A 23,339-nucleotide genomic window follows, 5' to 3' on the forward strand; every position below is an offset into this window, starting at 1 on the left:
TCACAGTGCAGACAAACCATTAAACACACAACCCTCACCCCGTCCCGGCAGACTGCGTCCACACACCTTTACAGTCTATGGTCCACACCACCAACTGCGATCCGTCTTGTTTTTTATTTATGTCTCATTAAAGGACAAGGTGATAAGCCAGCAGTCATAACAGCTTAAATAAAATACTCATGTTTTGTAAATGAGCTGCACATAAAAAGACTAGATGGCTAACGAGAGATAACAGTGTAAATAAACACCTCTGATCGAGAATGAAGAAAAAAAATAGCAAAGAGTTTAAACACCATTTATTTTAAACTTGAAAGTATATAAGATGAAAGCCAAGGACACCTGAAACTCTTCTAAAATACAAAAGAAACTTCAAATCAACGTTTAACAACATGCACAAGGAACCTAGTCAAAGCACACACTTTAATTTCCTTGATCTTTTCAGGGCAGACACAATTATGTTGCTAAACATCCTGTTTGACTCTCTGTACCACATCCTGAAAGGTGCATAATTAAACTATCCAACCAATCCGAGGCTAGTTGTGAAATGGTTGCGGAGAAACTGTCATAAATGTTGACACAAGTGTCGTTGGAAAAGCAAACATCACGAGAATAAAATGGTGCCACCGAGGCGTTCAAACACCAAATGGAGGCGGGACAGTTGTATCTGTTTCTTTTTGCCTTGAGGCACCGAATCTGTTTTTTTTTTTGCTAATGTAACTTCTGATAAGTGCAGAGGATAGGTATAATATTGTAAACCTAAGCTTGTGACATAAAACAAAAACATGTAATCTGGTTAAATAATGCATCGCATTCACCTCTGGTTAACAGAACTACTTTTTGAATTTAACCAGAATTTAAATATAAAGCAATATGTAATGTATATATATATATATATATATATATATATATATGAAGAGTTCAGATGCAAAAGCCTCTAAATGCCATTTGAAATTTTCTTCTTTAATGACGATTTTTTATCAAACTTGTATATTTAAGTTCAGTAATTTCACTTAAATAACAATTAATAGGTAATTATCATTGCCATTTTAGTGAAATTACTGAACTTAAATATACAAGTTTGATAAAAATCATCATTAAAGAAGAAAATTTCAAATGGCATTTAGAGGCTTTTGCATCTGAACTCTTCATATATATATATATACACACTTTTAATAATTTAATAGTTTACTTTTATGGAAGACTTTTATTTAGACTTTTATAATAGTTTACTTATATTTTAAAAAAAGGCCTTTTATTTATTATTGTGTCTTAAGATTATTTGTGTCAAAATATACATTTAAATAAAATTAAATAGAATATTTCCAATCAAGCTCTAATTTTGTTCTATTCTGTAAACAGTGACCCTTTTTATATGGTCCCGCATCGTTATGATTGAACTCACGCCCAAACGCATTAGATTAATTGGAAGCAGCACTATACGTCCCACTACATGTAGAATGTAAATGGGCTAAATAATCAGTACACAATAAACGCTGAAAATAAATGTCAAGTATTAAAGGGATAGTTCACTTTGAAATTCATTTTTGATATGTTTTAGCTTACCTAAACATACGCTTGTTTCGTGTCTTAGGACATCAATGTGTACTTATTTACAAGTCATTAAATCATGTTTAATTTGGACTTCTCTGTGCACACTCTTTGAGGTGGTGACCATAGACCTCCATTATATGACTGACAGACAAGAACGGTTTGACCTAAAAATATCAAAATTGAAAATACTGTGGAAGCAAAGACACCTACATCTTGGATGCCCTTGAGGTAAGCTAAAACATATCAAAAATTAATTTCAAAGTCAACTATCCCTTTAATATGCAATTATATTTACATAGATTAAACATTAAGATTTTCAGACATAAGTGCATATATAGTGACTATATTTACTACACTGTCTGAACAATTGGTTCAGTGGCATAAATCCTTCTCTGGAAATCAGCCCTGGTGGGTGGTCAAAGCCGAAACGGCCTTTGGTTGGAAAGAGCGGGTTCTCGTTTCCATATTGAATATTAATGAGTGTTTGAATTGAAGGGGTGAGCAAAACTGACCTTTTCTGCCACACTACTCCAGTGATGAATCCCACAGACACACAGCGACTCTAATTTTAATGGAGAGACACCTAACAGGGACACACAAACAAAACCTTGTGATGGATTTTGGCCATGTTAGTTTTCAAATAAAGATAAACTAAATGCACACAACACGTTTTTTGGGCATTTCAAAAACAGTTTAGCCAAGCATGGAGACCAGTTTAATCCAGATAAGACCAATTTAGGCTGGTTTTACGTGGTGAGGCGGGTTTTTGGACATGGACGATGGCTTATAAACTGGTAGACGCCCACTAGTCTAAACCAAGATGATCTACCAGTTTTAATCTTGAGTAAGGTTGCGTTCTTTGTGATCTTTTAGTGCGGTCCATTTGAATAAGGGTGTGAAAAGAAAATTATACATTTAGTCCTGGTAACCTCAATGTAGGTTCGTTTTAAAACCGTATATTTCACAGTGGAAATATCATAGATAAAACATCAAATTGACCATCAAAAATATTGTGTAAATATAGTGTGCTGGACTACTTTTTGTATGTGCGTACACATATGATGGTAGATGACAGAGCTGAGGACTCGTGAAGAGCTTTTAAAAGCCGCTGGAATCCCTCCGTCACACACAAACAAAGACCCATCTTTTCATTGGTCTCATGTCTTTTCGGTTGGCAACGTTCACGCTTATTCAAATGAACCGCACTAACAGAGTTTGTTTTAGTCAAACCAAACCAGCGAAGTAGGAGAGTGTGTTGGTGCAGCTGTATTTTGGAACATAACATAGTTTCTAACTGGTTCAAGCGGGTCATTTACTGGTCAACCCATTTGAAAAAATAATTAAACTTTTTCCAGGCACTGCTATTGATGCAAATGACACAATTAACAACTGGCAATTAAGTTAATTGCGATGTAGTTTGTTGATTTCAACAGAAGCATTCTAATTTTGATGGTCGCTTGCTGAAGAGCGCGACGCTGCCCAAGGGAGCACACCATCACACCTACAGATAAGAGTCCGAATATAGACAAAAAGCACATACATATGCATTTATGCACAGAAATATGAACCCACACAGACTTTAAAACAGACACCGAACAGAAGAGAGTGTTATCTAATGTGTACATAGCAAGTAATTTTCTTGTTGATGGAGTTCCGAGGTGAGGTCAATCTGCCATAATGTATCCTGTAATTTTTAAGGCTGGTTTTGTCAGCAGGTCTTAAAAGCCTCATTGACCTTTCCAATAAGACATTAGCCAGCACTTAAAGTGATGGGCCGCAAAATCAGGATAGTTTATAGACAGGAAAAAGAGATCTTTGTCAGCCTGGGGGCACTGAGGATAGCATGAGGCTAATGCTAATGGCTAGTTCCCTACAGTCAATGCCATTACTGGAGTGATACAACTTAATATTGTTGTGCTTAGAGGTTAAGAAAGACAAGGGTGTTTGGGCACAAGTGTTCTCAGATACAACCATTTTGCCATTTATCCGTTCCTGCTCTCTTTTGTTATGCCAGAAATGCATTCTATGCAAGTGTAGATGCTAATGCTCAGCTAGTGCATTGCATCTGTGCTATTAAACCACATATTACAAGATTCGACTTATTTTTTAAAAAGTCAGTTTAATGTAGGCTAGTCAAAGTCTAAGGTTTAAGTCAAATTTGTTTTAGTGTAGCTAGGCTATTTTGTTATTCAAGTAGCTATAACTTAACATACACTTTGAAGGTACTTTCAACTATGGAAAAGATTTTTAAAATGTTGTTAGTCACACTATAAGCAGCTAAAAAAATTGCTAACGACATAGAAACTACTTAATATAGTAGTTAACTACAGAGAGTGGCTTTAAAATATTTACAAAGTCAAAAGTACATAGATATACAACTCCGCACCGCTCATACTCTGGTGCGGTGGGATGATACAAACAATGAAAAATCCCAGTGCTGTTACTAAATTAAGCATAATAATGTAAAAGGAATTGTATTCTGTGAAATTCAAATTGTTCCCTTCTTGATTCATTAAACATTGCAAATAGAATATGATGATGAAATCAAATGCATCTAATTAAACCCCCAGCCATTAACAATTATGGGTGCAATCATCAAATTTGATAATTTGTTATAATAATTATAATTTCCATGAGAGTATTGTAACTATAATTTTCCACTCTTGTGGCTGATATTCCCCAGTAGATTTTCTTTTTTTCCCTTCCAGAATGAGGAAGCCATTTGATAGTGTGATAATGAGCCAGACACACACACACACACACACACTCACACAAAGGCACTTTCATCTCAAGAAATCTAATTAGTCAAATGATATTTGAGAGGAGAATTGTGGCGACTTCATCTTCCTCAGGCACAGAAATCCTCACCAGCACTCCCACACTGATTTACTCAGAAAATGGATAAATGAGACCAATTACAGCACAACAGAACTGAAAGATGAACATTTGCGTTTTCTAAACCCAAACGGTGTAAACAAGGCCATTTAAAGAGCAAACAGAGAAGGAAAAATAAAAGAAAAATGCTTACAGAGCATCAACAAAGGCTCAGTCTACAGGGACTGCCGAAGAGATAAATAGCCTGGCTTCTACGTCCGTCCATCTCTCTCTGATCTTCTCAGCCTGTGAAACCGTCTGTAGTTCTGATCCTTTATTGGTGACCATCCTGAGATGAGAGAAAAACGTAGAGTGTGATGATCGGAAAAGTAAAACCCAAAATTTCAGCATCCATGCATGTTTCTTGCTGCATAGATTTAAAAAACAAAACCCTCAAAACATATAGGACAACATAATGTCATTTATAATATTATAAACAGTATTTCGGTGATGATTTCAGCACATTTCATATGCATATACTGTATACCAACATGTTGCAAATTGTTTCACAACACCATGTCCTCCTTTGACCCAAGCCAGTCTCCCTTTTCTTCACTGCCGCCCATTAGAGCTAATGAAAGCAACAGGTTCTGGGAGGTGAAAAAGAGCTTCATTAGCCGGATTAGATTATAATAAAGATTTAAATCACTTCTCGGGTGTATTCAATCGGTCATGCCATCCTGTAAGCATTCAGCATCTAATGCCTCTTGCTTATGTTTTAGACTGAGCTCCGGTGAGTGACAGAAATCCAGCGGCGAGAGCCAGGCAGAAATAGAGTGGATGAGGGAGAAAGATAGAGAATGTGTTTGAGAGATCTCTCATTGAGATTTACTCTCTTCGCTTTCGAGCGAAGGTGGATCATGAGATGGCGAAGCAAATCAGGAATGAAATTAGAGTTGGACCCAGAGGAGGACGCGTTGAAATGATTGGTGAGAGGGATGGAGGGAGCCGAAGAACGACATGGGAATTGAAGAAGCAGGACAGAACAATCCGGGGGAAAGTATGTTTTTTTTTATTCCCTTTTTGGAATATTAAAGGTTTAGTTCATAGTTCATTAACTGTCGTTCCAAACCTGTAAGACATTTTTAATGAAACCAGCAATTCCCCACTGAAATGTTTATTCAGTGCATTTAGTTTGATGAATGAGACATACAAAGACTAGAACAATTTATTAAAACTAGGATTTTGCCTTGCCAGAAGCAGACATTCTACTAGCTATAAGTAACTTTTCAACTAACTGTCATTAGACTATTAGTAGACTGTCAGCTTAATATCTGCTAACACTTTATTTTGTTGGTCACCCAACAGACATTCAACTGACTATGAGTAACTTGGCGACTACAAGTAAACTTATTCTCCTAACACCTAACCATAACCTAACAGTCTACTATAATATACTATTACTCTAATGAGAGTTTCTTGACATGTAGTTGAAAAGTTACTTATAATTAATAGAACGTCTAAAGTTACTATCGAAATAAAGTGTAACCAATATTACACAGTGCCATGTCCAGTGGTTTCCCCAACCTCAGAGCAACAGCCCCAGTCAGGGTGCTATAGTGGTGAACCAGCTGAAGATCCAGTGAATGTAGTAATCTGTACATCTAAACAGAGCATTGTACAATTTATATCTCGAAAATATATCCTATCCCATATCCTGCTAAATGAATTAATAAGCAGTGAGTTTTACTGTTCTTATTCTTGTTTTTAAAATGTTAATAAATAAAACGTGTACTGTATCAGCCATAAAAACTCTCCTGTGTCTTACTGTCACATAAAAAAAAACATAATACAGAGTGTACAGCACACTTTCAGCACCTTGTCCAGAGGTGTGAGTCCATCTGGGGTTGAGTAGCACAGTGTTATTGGTATAGTTCCTCGCAAAATGGTGTATTTATTTCGTACAAGGCCTATAACTCTCTCCAAATGGACGCGCACTGCTCCCAGTCCCCACGATGACTCAATTTCAGCTGGGTGAAGCTGCTGTTTTCCTTCTAGCATTAACAAGACCCAAAAAGTCTGCCACATTAAACCCCCGTCTGCAAGAACAACATCTCCAGGGGACATTGGCTCAAGAAATCCACTGTGCCCGCCCCAACCTTTCAAAACAAAGCTGATGACCCCTTGTGGAGTTAAGGAGACGAGGTATTTAACTGTGTTGTGATGTTTATACTGAGAATATGTGTTTGCTCTTGCTCTCATTTCCTTTGGTCTTTCAATAAATAATACAATGCAATCCATAATACTGGTGCAATTTTCAAAGCCGTTTCTATAACACATTTGGGAGACTACAAAGCATCTGATCTCTGCTTGGCCACTTTATGATATTACACAGGCTGATATTCATCACATTCAATGTGTTGTTGAAACTTTAGGAATGATGAGATAAAAGAGAAAATAACAATCAGTTTTACATATGGGCAGGCCTGTTCATTTATGAACTTTATCATCTTTTTCCTTCAAACTTTCTTGGTTGAAAGACTTTGAGCTTCCAAATTTCTGTCTGTCAGTTGGACTATATATTTGTGATTCGGCTTAAGCACTATCACATTGTCCTTTGCCAATAGACAGAAGTTTGTGTCAGCATTACAGCTGTTGACAATAGACTGGTCTTTAAGAGTAAAAGGGCATTTTATCTCAAACACACCTCTATCGTGGCAAGCACAGGTAATAATTCCATCTGGCTATCCGGCAGTGATGTGTTGATGATTAGGCCTGTTGTCTGCACTTGAAAATCGGTGTGATGATCTTGCAATGCTGTGATGTACTGTGTCCTTGCTGTTGTCACATTTTCCCATCTAGAAAAACAGAGAATAAGGTATTGTTTAGACAGACTCCTCATACTTCATTAGCACACTACATTATACCACTGCAAATCCAGAATAATGTATGAATCATTCTCTATGGAGTGCACACACTATTATGTTCGTGTAATGGCAGCCTCTTTTGACAAACGTGGAAAAGTTGTATATTTAGGATTGGTATCATTTTCTCAGCTTGTATAATTTCATCAATAACTTGTCCTTTAAGTGGGATTGTAAGAACATCATTGTTTCTCTGAAATATGGTTATGACAAATGGAATGAAAACCAGTCCTGGGCAATATACTTTCTGGGTAGTCTTTCTTTGTACATTTCTATTGTTACCTCGTTGCCTCTGTAGACACCTGACATGACAGGCGAAAGATGCTTTCACTCTCTACTAGTAAGGACGAGAAATCAGCATGCGACTGGATTATTAGGAACACCGTACTAATACTGTGTTTGACCCCCTTTTGCCTTCAGAACTGCCTTATTCTTCATGGCATTAATTCAACAAGGTGTTGAAAGCATTCTTTAGAAATGTTGGCCCATATTGATAGGATAGCATCTTGCAGTTGATGGAGATTTGTGGGATGCACATCCAGCTCCCGTTCCGCCACATCCCAAAGATGCTCTATTGGGTTGAGATCTGGTGACTGTGGGGGCCATTTTAGGACAGTGAACTCATTGTCATGTTCAAGAGACCGATTTGAAATGATTCAAGCTGCATTATCCTGCTGGAAGTAGCCATCAGAGGACGGGTACATGGTGGCCATAAAGGGATAGACATGGTCAGAAACAATGCTCAGGTAGGCCGTGGCATTTAAACGATGCCTAATTGGCACTAAGGAGCCTAAAGTGTGCCAAAGAAAACATCCCCCACACCATTACACCACCACCACCAGCCTGCACAGTGGTAACAATGCATGATGGATCCATGTTCTCATTCTGTTTACGCCAAATTCTGACTCTACCATCTGAATGTCTCAACAGAAATCGAGACTCATCAGACCAGGCAACATTTTTCCAGTCTTCAACGGTCCAGTTTTGGTGAGCTCTTGCAAATTGTAGCCTCTTTTTCCTATTTGTAGTGGAGATGAGTGGTACCCTGTGGAGTCTTCTGCTGTTGTAGCCCATCCGCCTCAAGGTCGTGTGTGTTGTGGATCACAAATGCTTTGCTGCATACCTCGGTTGTAACGAGTGGTTATTTCAGTCAAAGTTTCTCTTCTATGAGGTTGAATCAGGATGATAGTTCAAACAAAACGGACAGAATTGGCTGCAGTTCCAGAGGGTTTTCAATGGAACCTTTTGCATGTTTGTACCATTTTGTGCCAATGGAGGCAGAGAAAAAGAGAAGTAAAGATGAAGGATAATCAAAGAGCAAATGAATGTCAGAGAAGCAACAATTTACCAAATAGGAAACAACATCTCGCACTTACCTTAAAAGCACAGCTGTGTGAGCTCAAGCACACGTCATCAGATTTTACCCCTTGAGGAATCACTACAAGGAGCAAAGCAAACACATATTTTCTTTGTGTCGGGTGCAATAAAAAGCCGAGCTGTTATTGGCCATTGGCAGGAAATCACAGAGAATGGAATGGAAATCAATACAGCTGCCAGCAGGGATTTCATGCGGCCAACAGAGGGAATCTGAAATAAAGCTAATCCTCTCACAGACGCCCCTAAGTTAAGCTAAAATGGGACAAGAGATTTCAAAGCGAGATCATGATCGACACAAGCGGGAAGCTATGATAAGAGGGAGATTAAAACGCAAGGGGAGCAAAAACTGACCGAAAAGTTCATCCGAAAAGTTCACCATGGATGATAAAATCAGGGACTGAAAACGGATTAATTGAACTATTTTTGTGGGCTTTTAAAAATTGTTTTTTGTAAACGATACCATTATTGTCTTCAAAAACGTAAAACTGTGGATACGGTGACATCATGCGTATTAGGGATGTGCCTGAAGTCCGAATACTATGTTCGGAAAGGAAATGGTGCATTCTACGGAGCCCCGAAAGGGACATGGTGATGGAAAAATATATTTCAATGCTTTTGTGTTTCTTCTATTAAAACTGTAATTAATATTATCTATATTACAAATAACAATATTAAATATTAGAAGACGTAATTTTATAATTATAATTATTTTGGTATATGGTTATGGTTATATATGGTTATGCTAGACTACCGTTTTTTTAAAGAAATGTATACTACTAGCAAGGATGCAATAAATTGCTCAAAAAATACAGTAAAACCTTTAAAATGTTACAAATGATTTCAATTCAATTCAATAAATGCTGTACTTTTTATTTATCACAGAATCCTGAAAAAAAGTATTATTGTTTCCACAAACATATAAAGCAGCACAACTGTTTTTCTCATGGATAATAATCATCAAATCAGCACATTAGACTGATTTCTGAAGAATCATATCATGTGACACTATAGACTGATGTAATGATGCTGAAAATTCAGGAATAAATTACATTCTAAAATGTATTCAGATTTAAAATGTAATAATATTTCACAACATTACTGTGTTCTTTTTCAAATAAATGGAGCTTTGGTCAGAACAAGAGACTTTTTTCAAAAACGTCTCAAGATATGCAGGAGAAAACAGGAACACTGACTGACCTCATAGGTGACGGCCTCAGGCTGCACTTCAGACTGATCCGGGCCTGTTGCCTGCTCTCATATTTTCAGCCTGCAGAATCATCTGGGAGTGACAGTGGGAAATCGATTGAACAAACAGTTGGATTTCTGGGATTTAGAGAGAAAAGAAACAGAAAGGAAATCAGAGGTTGATGAGAGGTTCTCAACAGAGAGCTAGATGCCGACACGTTCTTCTCCCATGGGCGTTCTGAGTTGAAGCTCTTCTTAGTGAGATGAAAAATACACCTGTGGCTTACAACATTTCAGCTCTGTTTAGTGGGGAAACTCTTTTCGCTGATTCTCATGGGCAAACTTGCTCAAGGGACCAAGTTGACTCTCTTAGGGGCCGTTTACACCACAACAGTGGTGTTTTGGGGGCTGGTAAAACTTAAACTTTTGGAAACGAGTTTCAAAGTGCAAGTTTTTTTTTATTATACCGTAATCGACCGTGAATATATGAAAACAGTGACATCATGCACATGCATATTACATCTTCGATCTATAGGCGCACAATGTTTCTTTACAAAGTGACATCGCCAACTACTGGCCTGGCAGCAGAATATATACTTATTTGTATAATTTACAATTGATTCAAAGAGCTAAAGTTATCCATGGATTACTCAGAGTTTGCTTAAAACACACCACAGAATTAATGAAATCCATTGCTAATAATGCTCATTGTGTTTGTTTTGTTGTTTTCCCTCTAAAATGATGTCATTTCCTGGAGAATGTCATTAGGGATTTTTTTTAAGGAATATGGGGTATATGCACGCATAAGTTCCGCATTTGACGCAAGGATGCTCTTCAGTTTCCAGTTGGGGAGATTTAAAATGGGATTATGGCAGAGTCTTTTACTGTCCTCCCGTCTTTGAAACGAAACGTACATACGTTTAGATGTCATTTTATATATAGTTATGTTCATTTAATATAATTTTAAAAAGAAGCATAAACACAATGAGGGGTGTCTGTTCTGTCTGTTTTTGTGACTAACGTTTCTTCAGGGTTCTCAAGTTTGAGCAAAAGCTTGGAGTGAGATCACATGCGGTTAGGGGAGGAGCCATAATGAAGCCCCGCCCCACCCATCTCCGCCCCAAATTTTACCCATTGTTCATAATTAACCGGAACAAATTAAAATTATAACAATTAGTAAATCTGATAAATGACAGAGCAATTCATCACATCAAATACTCTTTAATGCAGTATTACAAATATAGCTAACCAAAAATATAACAAATTGCTCCAAACAGTTTCAAACAAATCTTTAAAAATTGCATTTTGATTTTTGAATGCGTCTTCTATCTAGACGAATGATTTATTGTGTGGTGGGACATTGAGAACAAATGGACAGATTAGAGTGCACCACCTCTTCCACTGTGTCCTCCTCTAATCTGGCAACCTTTTTAGGGGGCTTACCCTTTGGTGCCCAAAATGACAAAATATCTTTCTGCTTTTTTCCTGACATCTTTGAAAAATACAAATGCAACATTATGACAATTATTAAATATTACCCAGAGCAATCTGCTGTAATACATCCTTAATGTAACTAGAAAGACTATTAATATTACAGTATAATATAATTTAAAATAAAATCAGTAAATCTTCATTCCTTTCCATAGCCTACCCACTATATTTCTCTTAGTTTCAGATAACGTAAGATAGCCAAACTGAGCCTGGTTGCAAAGTAGTTGTAGAGTTTTTGACAGCATCAATAATAATGTACGATGGGCTACATATTAAATGTTCTAGCCCAAAAATGTTAGACGAGCTTCTTCCAACTTACCTTCTTCTCCATCACGACACATGTGTTCGCGCGATGTTGTTGGTTACCTAGTAACGAACGTACGGTGGCCGAGGATGTTCCGTCCATTTCCGTGTGTTCGCGCTACTGAATGACATGTCATGTATAGATCAGTGGTGCACGCAGCGCGCATATGTTGCCTAACGAACGCAATCTGGCGGAGATACGCGCTGGCGGCAGGAAACTTCACTTTGTTTGCCTGCGCCTCGTATACAACGTTAGAAAGCTTTCAGCCAGGACAACTTGGTTGGCATTGCCTTTTCAGCGTGAGAAATACACAGTGTGGCGTGTGCGCGTGTGAACCGGTCGAAATGCGTGTGTCTCACGGCCAATGCGTGAGACTTGAGAACCCTGGTTTCTTTAGTATAACCACAACGCTTCATACCACAGTCATGTTAAAAACCCATGAATGTATTCACTCACATTACTTCCCACAAACATTATTGGATCCATCGGCGTGACGACAAGTTCCATGATTCCGCTTATTCACTGCGTCATAATTCTACGCCTTTGCTATTGTAAGAGGTTAGCGACTAGACCCATAGCAGAGAAAAAAATACGTATTGTAGCTTTAACTATGCTATTTTCATTAACAAATACACACAATTAAATAATACTTGAACACTTTGACAAAATTAATAATTGACCAAATACTAACACACTTTCATGACAATTCGTAATTACTTTACGTTTTGGTAACGTATTTGAAGGATAGATGTTTTTTATATTTACAATTGCAAGGACAAGGGAAAAACAAAGTAAATACAGTTTTAAAGTTACATTTATAGCTTAAATAAAAAATAAATGATAGTTTCAACCCTCTCGGACATAAATGTAGTTAAACACCCACATACCATGCCATGGATGACCAAAACGGCACAAACTATGTTGACCTTTCCAAAATTGCCATATTCGGATCAGGCGAATGGAAGTTATCCAAGTTACCATGAGTCTGAGGAACTGTTATGACGGCTCACCGAGAGCATCTCCCGCTAACACCATCTTTGTTGTGTTAATCACTCTCTCGGCATCGAGAACGACCACACTCTTCAGAACCGCACACACACACACACACACTCATTCTCATATCACAGATAGGCAGAGCAGAAATTAGCCTCTGTACAACAGCAGAATAATGACACGGGGAAGCAAACATAATGAACATTTCCCCTCACAAACACCTTTTCATTTAAATGGTCTATTTTTATTCAGATACAGCAGCAATTTTGGATTAATTAAATTTGTTTTTTCCTCCCCTCTCTCATTGCTAAATGACTACTAGTTTTAGCAGCTGACATCAAACCCTCAGCCCCATTTGCATTTGCACATCATGATTAGTTGTTTTTGCCAATAGCTCATGAACTTGTTGAGCGCAGCTTGTTTTCTTTCTATCTTTAGATTCAGGTTATTATTATAGAATGGGTATATGGACATGATGTTGGTGGTTAGGTCATCGCTGACGCTGTACAGCGTATGTTATTGTTTCCATGCTATTGAATGTAACAGCTGCAGAGACTCCAATGAAACCAATTTTTTTTTGGAACACGACTGGAATAGTTTTGCTCTCCAGAGGAGGCTGTGTTTCACCCTTGGTGCTCACTGTGCACAGCTGTGTGCTACGAGCAGTTTTGGTGTTTTCCATATAAGAAGAAACGTCAGAAGTTCATGTTGCTGATGATCATGGCAGTAATAATCTCAGCATCATGCTGATTCATTCTGTTGCCTCCTTCTGGTGAGCTTTACAACGTTGTGCAATGAATATGAAGACACTTTCCACGGTGTGGAAAACATTAGAAACACAAATGTTCCCATGTTTTTTGTTTATCTGACATAAAATGAACCTTGAAATGACTGTCTCCAGCAGTCAGAATCATTAGAGGACCTATTATCCTATAATGACCTAAAAAAAAAAAATTAACTTCCTTTAATGTTGCTGTTTGAGCATGAAATGGGTCTGCAAAGATACAAAGTCCACTTTTGAGTTTTCTACCAGGAACAAACACGTCACAATATCCCTAATTTAAATAATTCCAGCAATGCCTTCGCAAAAAAGCGGTGTGGCTTTTTCGAAACACATTTAAAGATGTTGACCAATCACAACACTGGTGCTGCTGACCAATCAGAGCACATTTCATAAAGAGGGGCTTCAAGACAGGAACTAAACAGAGTGTTACTGACAGACTGGGAAAAGAGGTGCTGAAAAAATGAAAAAAAAATTGAGCATAAAAACAAGCATTAAAAGCTATTCACAGACTGATCTCATCGAATGGCATATGTATGACACGCCAATTCGTATTTCCATTTTTTGCGTGCTATCAACACGCATGTTTATGAACGCCGTTGACTTAACGTAACATTACTTTATAAATATATGACCTAACCCCCTATCCGTCACTGGGGTTAATAGCATTTATGAGTCTTCCCCTACCATCCTAGGAAAAAATTATCGCTCCCCAGATACATTTTGCTTCGTTTCGGTGGGACATTTAACGGCGTGTACATACACGCGGAATCACTCTGACGTTTAACGGAGTAGACACGCCACTGTCTACGCAAAAGTCATGATGTCTGTCATGTTGCTATTCAAGTAAACCCCAAAAACAAAATCAAGACTTTGTAAAAGGGAATAATATGGCCTGTTAAACTGTCTATTGAATACATTGTCTATTCAATGTAGTAAACATATTTTTAATTAATTGGTAATTTTGGTAAACATTTTTACTATTTTTTTTTACCATTAAGAGTAAACTTTTCATTGCTATAGTATGTTATATTTCATTCATTTATGTATTTATGTTTCATTCAAGTTTATTTTAGGCCGAACAACAGCGTATATATTTAATAATTAATTTAATTGTATTTTAATGTAATTTAAAATTACAAATTTAAAATGTAAGGTAATATATTAGTTTATCAATTTAAATATTTAGATTCAATATAAATGATTTCATTTTGAGTAATTTGGCCCTCCATAAAATGAACGGCAAGTAATACTAAAATTAAATAGAAAGGAGATTTATTAATTTGTTTTGTAATAATTTGCAGTGATTTAAAGATTTTATGATTTATTGAGTAATGTATTTGGATGGATGGATGGATGGATGGATAGATATGTGCTGACTCTGACTAAAATTATGTTTCATATAGAATTATGATTATTCATTCTTAATAATTATTTTAATTGTATTTTAATGTAATTTAAAATTACACATTTAAAATGTAAGGTAATTTATTAGTTTATCAATTTAAATATTTAGATTTAATATAAATGATTTCATTTTGAGTAATTTGGCCCTCCATAAAATGAACGGCAAGTAATACTAAAATTAAATAGAATGGAGATTTTTTAATTTGTTTTGTGATAATTTGTAGTGATTTAAAGATTTTATGATTTATTGAGTAATGTATTTGGATGGATGGATGGATGGATGGATATGTGCTGACTCTGACTGAAATTATGTTTCATATAGAATTACGATTATTCATTCTTAAAGGGTAAAACTACTATATTTATCCTTTTCTTTAAAGTTAAAGCTGGATTGTCCACCAGGCCAGTCAAATCAAATGATAGTGCAGAAAAAGGCTCCTCAAGATTTCACGAATGAGATATAAAGAGAAAAAAATGCATTTTTCCAACTCATCTGTCCTCCGTAAAGAACAGCTCACTCTTGATAAGCGGTTGGAGTAACACCTGTCGCTCTTCCTGGCAAGTGCAGTGGAGGTTTCCATGTATATCGCACATGACGTCAAAGCAGCCTGTCACGCCACAAATAAGTCCCATTCACTGGCTTCTTTTCAACAAAACCTCAGAACCCCAGATGCATTGTGGACTGATTCAAAAAAGCTCCCTGACCTCTGATATGATTCAGGTATCCAACGCAATACAATTTATTTTAGAATCACACTAATAAAAATTGTGCAGTCTGAATCAGTCTTCATCTTAACCAAATGCTCCACTCTTCTCCACTATATGGTAACCCACAGTAATTTAAAAGATTCAATAATTGCAATGTAATTGAACATTAAACTTAATTACGCACTACCAATTCTTCCCCTTTTCTAATTTTCTTAAAAACACATTAACACATCATTTTAACATACATTCTCTCTTAATTCAACCATATGCAAAGCATGCTGGGAACTAACAAGCACCGCCCAGTTTCAGTTAATCCAACAGAAACAGATTAAGTAAACTTAAATGTTACATTTAAGAAGATTGAACACAATCAAATTAACTAAGTTTGGGCAAAATGTATAGCTTAAGTTCATTTTAAATAAGCATTTTGAACAAGCAGCAAAAATAGTTTTTTAGTGTAAAATCCTGTCATTATTAGAAGACCTGAAGTGTTTCATGCTGTTTGTCTTGTGAATAAGTAAACTCAAACAGGTTTGAAACAACTTGAGGGTGAGTAAATGATGACAGAACTTTCATTTTGGGGCTAAATATCCCTTTAAAAATATCAAAATCTGACAATCCTCAAAGCGCTTTCCTTCGGCAGCTCATTAGGTTTGGAACACAGCCATCAACTTCACAAAATAGCGAAATAATAAACTATACCTACCTGAAATCAGAGGTAGGCCTATCTTGGCCTTTAATTCGTCCTTAATAAGCACGCAGAGAACAGATATCTGGAATTAACAGAGGTGTTGATATGCGCGCGTCTTGAATAACATGAAAAGATTGAGAGGATATAGCCTTGGCACTTTATGGACACCTGTTCAATTGTGAGTTAATTCTCTTTGAATTTATGGAAGCAGTGCGTTAAAAGGGATGCCAAAATCCGTTTCACCGTTTGTCATGTCTCCCTCCCCATACTCTAATTAAAGCTTCGGCTGTTGTTGCTCACAGGCTGGCGGTTATTAATTCACAGGTGTCTGCGTCGACTGCGTCTCCACGGCAACGGCTGGGTATCCCATTAATCCACACATTTTATCGATGCTGATTAATCCCGACCGCAAACAATGACTGCGAGCTCACCTCGCCCCATTTCTTGCCGGAAAATGAGAATGAGTTGATTGCAATTTGAGCGCATTCACGTGGAAACAGTGGAGGGTTTGAATACAATATTGGGCTGGATTTTGATTGCATTGACGTTATGATGTGTCAGAACTGGAATGCCCTCGTGAAGCGTAGCTAATATTTCAGTCAAACCTGATTCGGATACGCAAGTGCATTACACCCTGTAAAAGCAAGTGAAAAGTCCAAGCAACTCTTTAAAGTCATAGTTCACCTTCACCCCAAAATGTAGTCCTACTCTACTCTTTTACTCACCCTCATGTTTTTCCAAACCTGAATGACTGTCCTTCTTCTGTGGAAAACAGATTAATTTTGAAAACATTGTCGATATAATGAAAGTCAGTGGGATTCAATGTTGTTTAAAAGTAGTAATATCATTATTTAGGCTAAAATATTATTATTATTATTTTTGTTTGCAATGACATGAGGGTGAGTAAATGATGGCAGAATATTCATATTCAATATTTTTGTGCAAAGTATTCCTAGGCATTAATAAGTTTAGAAGCACACAACTTAGCCTACTTGCTGAAAAAAAAAACTAAAACTGAAATAAATGCAACCTAAATTGTAATATTTAAAAAAATATTAACAAAAAAAGCTAGAATGAGCACATGAAATAAAAGCTGCTTATTCACTGTAGTAGTAGGCTATATAAATAATACTAAAAATACTGGCATGAAGCTTTTATTTTGCCGTTTGCCATTAAATGTCAAATTTTACAGAAAGTGACATTAAGAAGCTTAAACTCTTTATTAGTATTGTTCTGCCACTGGTATCTCAAATACACACAAAAAGAAAACTGTGTGAATTACGGTGCTTATTTGGAGACCTTAAAATATAAAGAATTCAAATTTGTGGCCTAAAAGTCAAGATTCACAAAAAATCGTGTGTGTTAATAATTAGTGACTTTTTTTTTGCAAATAAAAATATTATCAATTTAATTTGTAGGCTATTACCTGCTTGGTAAATATAAATAAATAAATAAATTTCTTCTAGATAATGCATAGGAATAAGCAATTTTTTTGTCAATAAATAAATAAGACAATGATTATATTCTAGCAAATGATAATTTTGGTTATAAAAAGAAAAGAAATCCCAACCATGGGATTGGGGTGGTGATGGCGCAGTGGATAAGACACATGCCTTTGGTGTGAGAGACCCAAGTTCGAATCCACTGTGAGACACCAATGTGTCCCTGCAAGACACTTAACCCCTAGTTGATCGTGCGACCTCTGACATATATAGCAATTGTAAGTCGCTTTGGATAAAAGCGTCAGCTAAATGTAAATGTGACCTTGGGATATTTTATTTTTTTAACCAAAATTATGATTTGCTAGAAGAAAATCATTGTCTTATTTATTTATTGATTAAAATGTGCATATTCCCAGTCGTACTGACACATGAGAATTAGTCTTGTCTAAACACTATAACAACCAAATAAATAAATAAATATGTTTACTCGTTTCTGTTACTCAGCATCATTTTCTATGGCTGCACATATGGCACAATCTTCATTAAAGAGAGAGGAGTCTTTCATGGAAAGACCACTCCAGGAATTGCCTATCAGAATGATGGGTTTGTTTTTCCCCGCACAGGCTGTACAGCTCGGAGTGATTTCTCTGGGAGTCTCACGACAGACATTGTGTTCCTTTTACTTTCTTTTTTTTTACATCTCGGTTGTAAGTGTAGGGGCTGTACATAAGTACATAATTCATGACAAAACTCTCTGACTTCTCAACCTCTCTACTAACTATCGTCATGCATAAAAACACTATTTGCGCACATAAAAATATAAAAGTTTAAATGTGTTTTAACTCACTGCCACAATGTGTGTTTGCTAGGGCATTTTGAGTGGGTGCTTTTTGGAAAAATTTTCACATTTATCATCATCCAGCTGACTTTTACTGACAGATAAATGTTAATTTCTCTGTCAAGTAAGTCAACATTGTTCATTTACATATAATGTGACAGTTTAACAATACAAAGCAGGTTGAAAATCTGTGAGTGATTTCAATAGGAATCCATGTGTTCATGAATTTAGTGTGATGCTGAAAATTTTCCCTACACAGATTTCGCCTCAGGTTCAACTCAGTCTCATGGATCGACATTTATAAACCTGAATGGTTTGAAAGTGTTTTGTTTTTTTTCTGCAAATTTGGTGGACACCCAACTAGAAACCACTCAGAACACCCTGGTAACCACAAAGCAACACCCTGGCAACACACTTGCAGCATGGCAACGTGTTTTGCGCAGGGAATTATCACTCACATTCAGAAGCCCACTATGGAGAAAAGAGACCCAGCTGTGAGACCACATATTCATGTGCTTCCCTTTGGTTTCAGGGAGCAAAAGGTAAGGGTTGTTATTGGCTGGGGGATTGCTATGGCAACAACGGAGTCGGGGAGCAAGTGAAGGGGCTGCTGTCTGTCTTTTATGCATGTGCTGGAATGAAACGGGGAGAGACGGTCGTCCAAGAGACTCTGACAAATCATGCAGGAAGATCTGCAACAGAACAGCTTGTGTAGTTTTTCTTTGATGGATATCAATTAATTATAAAGTATCTAAAAAGTCATTGTCTGTGCCACACCTTTGCTATAGGAACCTGTCGAAAATGCACTGAAAAAAATGATAAACGCAACACTTTTGTTTTTGCCCCCATTTTAAGGACTATTTCTTTCAAATATTGTTCTCAAATCTGTCTAAATCTATGTTAGTGAGCACTTCTCCTTTGCCGAGACAATACATCCACCTCACCGGTTTAGTGTTATGGCATTTCAAGATGCTGATTAGACAGCATGATTATTGCACAGGTGTGCCTTAGGCTGGCCACAATAAAAGGCGGAAACGATCTGAAAAGAAAACGCAAAAGTGGCGTTTCGTTATCACTTTTTATTCTGCGTTTAGACGAGCGTTATGGGTGGGAAATCCAAGTGCATATGGTGACGCAAAAGTGTGTGAAATTCGATGTAGTGTGCACTCCAGGCGGCTAGGTGGCGATGTGAAACACTGCCACACGACAACACCAAGTCCGCGCGCCTGCGTACAACCTTCACTGTCTAGCAGACTTTCGCGTTTTTACCCTTTAGACGGGAACGCGACGGTGGAGCGTTTTTAAGATTTGTTCTCAGGAGGGTGGTTTCACTTTTTTGCGTTTTTAAGCTCCAAAAATGCTGTCGCAGTGTAAACGAAAGTCATGTCCGATTCACCTGCGGGTCTTGTGTAAGCAGGGCCTAAAATGTGCAGTTTTACTCTATGGGGAGAGGGTCCGGGCGAATTTTAGAGTGGCCTTTTATTGTGGCCAGCCTAAGGCCAGCAAACAGTGCATAAAATTTGCTCCTTGATCTTGGTTTTACAGAAAGAGTGTTTATTTGACAAAATAGTTAAACTAACCCCACAGAAAAGGGTTTAGTGTTTTGACATTTTAGAAAAACTGTATTACATGTTACAAGTGAAAAAAAAAATAGTGAAACAAAAAAATATATTTTATTAATGTTTATTATTATGAAAAATGCATAAAATTAATATATATTTTTATGTGAGATGTGTTTTTCTAAAACTGTGAGAAAATCAAAGGTTTAAATCTAAACAAGTTTTGTTCCAAATTTGAGGTTGATATCGCGAAAAAATAAGCTTTCAGCAAGATTTTGTTTGGGCGCAGTACCAAACCTTTCCACTAGATGAAATTTTCTTCCGTTTCGTTTCCAATGCAATTTCTAGACCACGAACAATAAGTGTGACTATTTCCATGACCATTTCCATGATCTGTGTGTGTGTTGTTCACATAGCAAGAACCAAAACCTTTACCAAGTTCCGTATCAATCCAATGAAATAAAAATGTTTACAAAACGTACAATGTCTTTTTCAGTCAAAAACACCAGAGGGTTAAGGAACTAAATACAGTACTCAATCTTTTACTCGATTATTTAATATTGCCTTTTTATTGTATAATTGCAAAAACGTTTTATATTAAATAAATAATTAAATCCAAAGCACAATATTTACCATGGATCACTTTACAAATCATTTCTGATATGTCCAATTGTCTTTCTTGACAATCTTTCCCTTTTAAGATGACCTGTACCTTCTTACGTTGTCTTTTCATCCAGCGTGATTAATGAAGCTTGCAGGGATCACAGTTCAGTTCAGGTTATTGCACCTACAGGCACCAACTGGTTTGAGAATCGAGAGTGACGTGCATTCCCATTGAAACCCCAGGAACATCTGCCTCTGATGATAACAGAAGAAAAAAACATATGGCACAGGTTTGATGATCTGATATACAATTCCAGATTTCTTGTGGATGCTTTCCAAAAGCTAAAATCATGCCCACTAGCAAGTTTTCCAACAGGAGAGATCACTTATCATTCTGTTATGAGCCATGTGAAAAACTAATTTCAGCAGATGTCAAAGAGTTCATGCTACAACATATATTGCCCCCAACTTCAATATAATATAAAAAAAAATCAATTTCTGAACTGTGTGAGAGGGCATTTTCAAAGAACATCATCATGTCTGATTTAGAGAAAGGCTGTAATCCTACACAAATGTCACAAACACGTCTTGAACAAATCACCATGTTGATAAGAAATGAAGGGCTTTTAATCGTGAGGAAGAAGTTGTTGTCTGCACCTGAATAATGTGCCATTTGGTGACAAATGAAACCGTGTCTTCTGAGACGTCTTATCAAGATTAACACTCTAGACAAATGAATGTACACTTCAGTCAGGTTTCTAAATGAAGAATTTTACAGAAATTATTCATTATTTCACACAATACATTCCCAGCTAACAGTTTTTTGCTCCAAGAACGTTATTATTTGGTTTCCAAAAAATAACCAAATGGGAATGATTTTATTGAGTGATGATGATTGAACATTATTCGGTCGATTACTATACTTACCAAATAAATAAATGATTGGAATATTGATTTGGGTAGAAATGGTTTTATAATATTACCTGTACATTGTAAAAAAATATCGTTGGTTTAACTTGAAAAAGTAAGTAACCTGGTTGACTTAAATTTTAAGTTGATTGAACTGGAAAAAGTGAGTTAATACAATGAAGGAGATTGATTTAATCATCAGAAACTCAAAATAATAAGTTATCTGAATTAAATAAATTATTTAAGCTGATTTGACAAAAGAAAAATTTTGTGATAACAAATCTTAAAAGTATTTTTTTTTACAGCTAATTCTGAAAAGTACAAATATTTCACTAGATTTTTTTTTACAAAAAAAAAAAAAAATAGAGAAACAAGTCCATAATCAAATACTTTCCCACTATATAGTATAGTAAAAAATATCGGGAGTCGAGTAATACTGATGCATGTATTTAAAATCGTACAATAAACCGTGAAAGTGTTTTGAGCTTATATTCACCACAGACCTTATTTCAGACATTTAACCAAAAACCCACTGAAAAAACCCATTGACTTTGGGACAATGGAACCGGAGCTGCTAAAATTCGAACTCTTTTCCACGTTTTGGCCTACAAAGTGATATCATACCTCTGAATTAGTAGTGCTTGCTAAGTTTTGGCGACAGTTTCTCCTTGTTATGTGGTGTTATTTCTATGTATGTAATATTATTTAAAGATGCTATCGGTTTCTGTGAATTTTGAGGGATTACTTAGTGGAAAAATCTGAATCTAAACAGCAAAGTTGAAGAAAGTCTAGTGAAGAAAAGAGGCAGAAATGGATAATATTATGTATGGCCGTGTCATAGACAGGCTCAGAGAAAGACGGGTGAAACTATGAATGGCTCATTTGGAAAAACAGGAATGCTCTGTTACCTCTCAGTCTTTCTTTCCGCTCTACTCTCGCCCTCTTTTTTTCCTCCGGCCTAATGAGGTTTAGGCCAGGCGGACAGCGAAGACAGATGACCCGCTGCTGTTATCTGTTCACCGGAAAGAGATGTCTGGTATTTTCAGCCCCATTTGAACCTTTCGGTTTGCTCAGAAACTTTTCTAGGAGCCTCAGAAACTTCTGGAAAGGTTTCCCTGGGTAACCATTGACTTGTACTGCATTAAACTTTGCCTTCACATAGCACAGAGTTCACATTCTCCTAAGGGGACAGAGAAAAAGTCTCAGATACACGTATCTACTCACAATGGCAAATAGAAGTTCCATGAGTGTTGAAAATAATGAAAATGAACAAAAAAAAATTACAACACATTTTGTCTTGTGTAACCGAGTGTTTCTTGTCGCATAAAAGATTTGACAAAATCTTAAGTTTTATTTATATTTACAACTATCAGAATAGTTTTTACCTCTTTGTTGCCTCTTAGATGTCCTCTAAAATATTTTGACATTTACGGACACCATATTTGAGAGTTTATTACCACAAGGACATTGATCAAACAAAATGAAATAAAATTCAAAATGGCCACAAATGTCCCATTAGTTTTTATTATTTCTTTCATGACTTGAAAATTTTAGTCCATCTAAAATTCAAATACACCAGTTGAACATCCATGCAGAAAAAGTACACTGAAATTTCCATCAAACACTCACTCACAAAAATATCATTGATTGATTACCACAGTGAAAATATTATCCATGCACACAAGTTACAAACACCAGTTGACGTGATCCACACTGAACACCAAGTGAACAGTTCACTTCCATATCAAGTACATAGGATTGG

General features: G+C 36.5%; 1 long non-coding RNA gene across 1 annotated transcript in view; it reads right to left on the reverse strand.

Annotated features, from left to right (window-relative positions):
* Positions 1 to 2,061: 2,061 nt before the first annotated feature.
* LOC120495373 (uncharacterized) overlaps positions 2,062 to 23,339 on the reverse strand; it is a 31,547-nt gene continuing 10,269 nt past the window's right edge. The window contains exons 2-8 of the long non-coding RNA XR_005626040.2: positions 22,486 to 22,757; positions 20,778 to 20,923; positions 9,864 to 9,989; positions 8,666 to 8,727; positions 7,073 to 7,223; positions 4,580 to 4,714; positions 2,062 to 2,134 (exon numbers count right to left, since the gene is read on the reverse strand). This is a non-coding gene — a long non-coding RNA (uncharacterized LOC120495373). The remainder of the gene's footprint in view (positions 2,135 to 4,579; positions 4,715 to 7,072; positions 7,224 to 8,665; positions 8,728 to 9,863; positions 9,990 to 20,777; positions 20,924 to 22,485; positions 22,758 to 23,339) is intronic.

The sequence above is a fragment of the Pimephales promelas genome, chromosome 2, assembly GCF_988280905.1.
Source record: "Pimephales promelas chromosome 2, fPimPro1.hap1.1, whole genome shotgun sequence".
Classification (NCBI taxonomy): domain Eukaryota; kingdom Metazoa; phylum Chordata; class Actinopteri; order Cypriniformes; family Leuciscidae; genus Pimephales; species Pimephales promelas.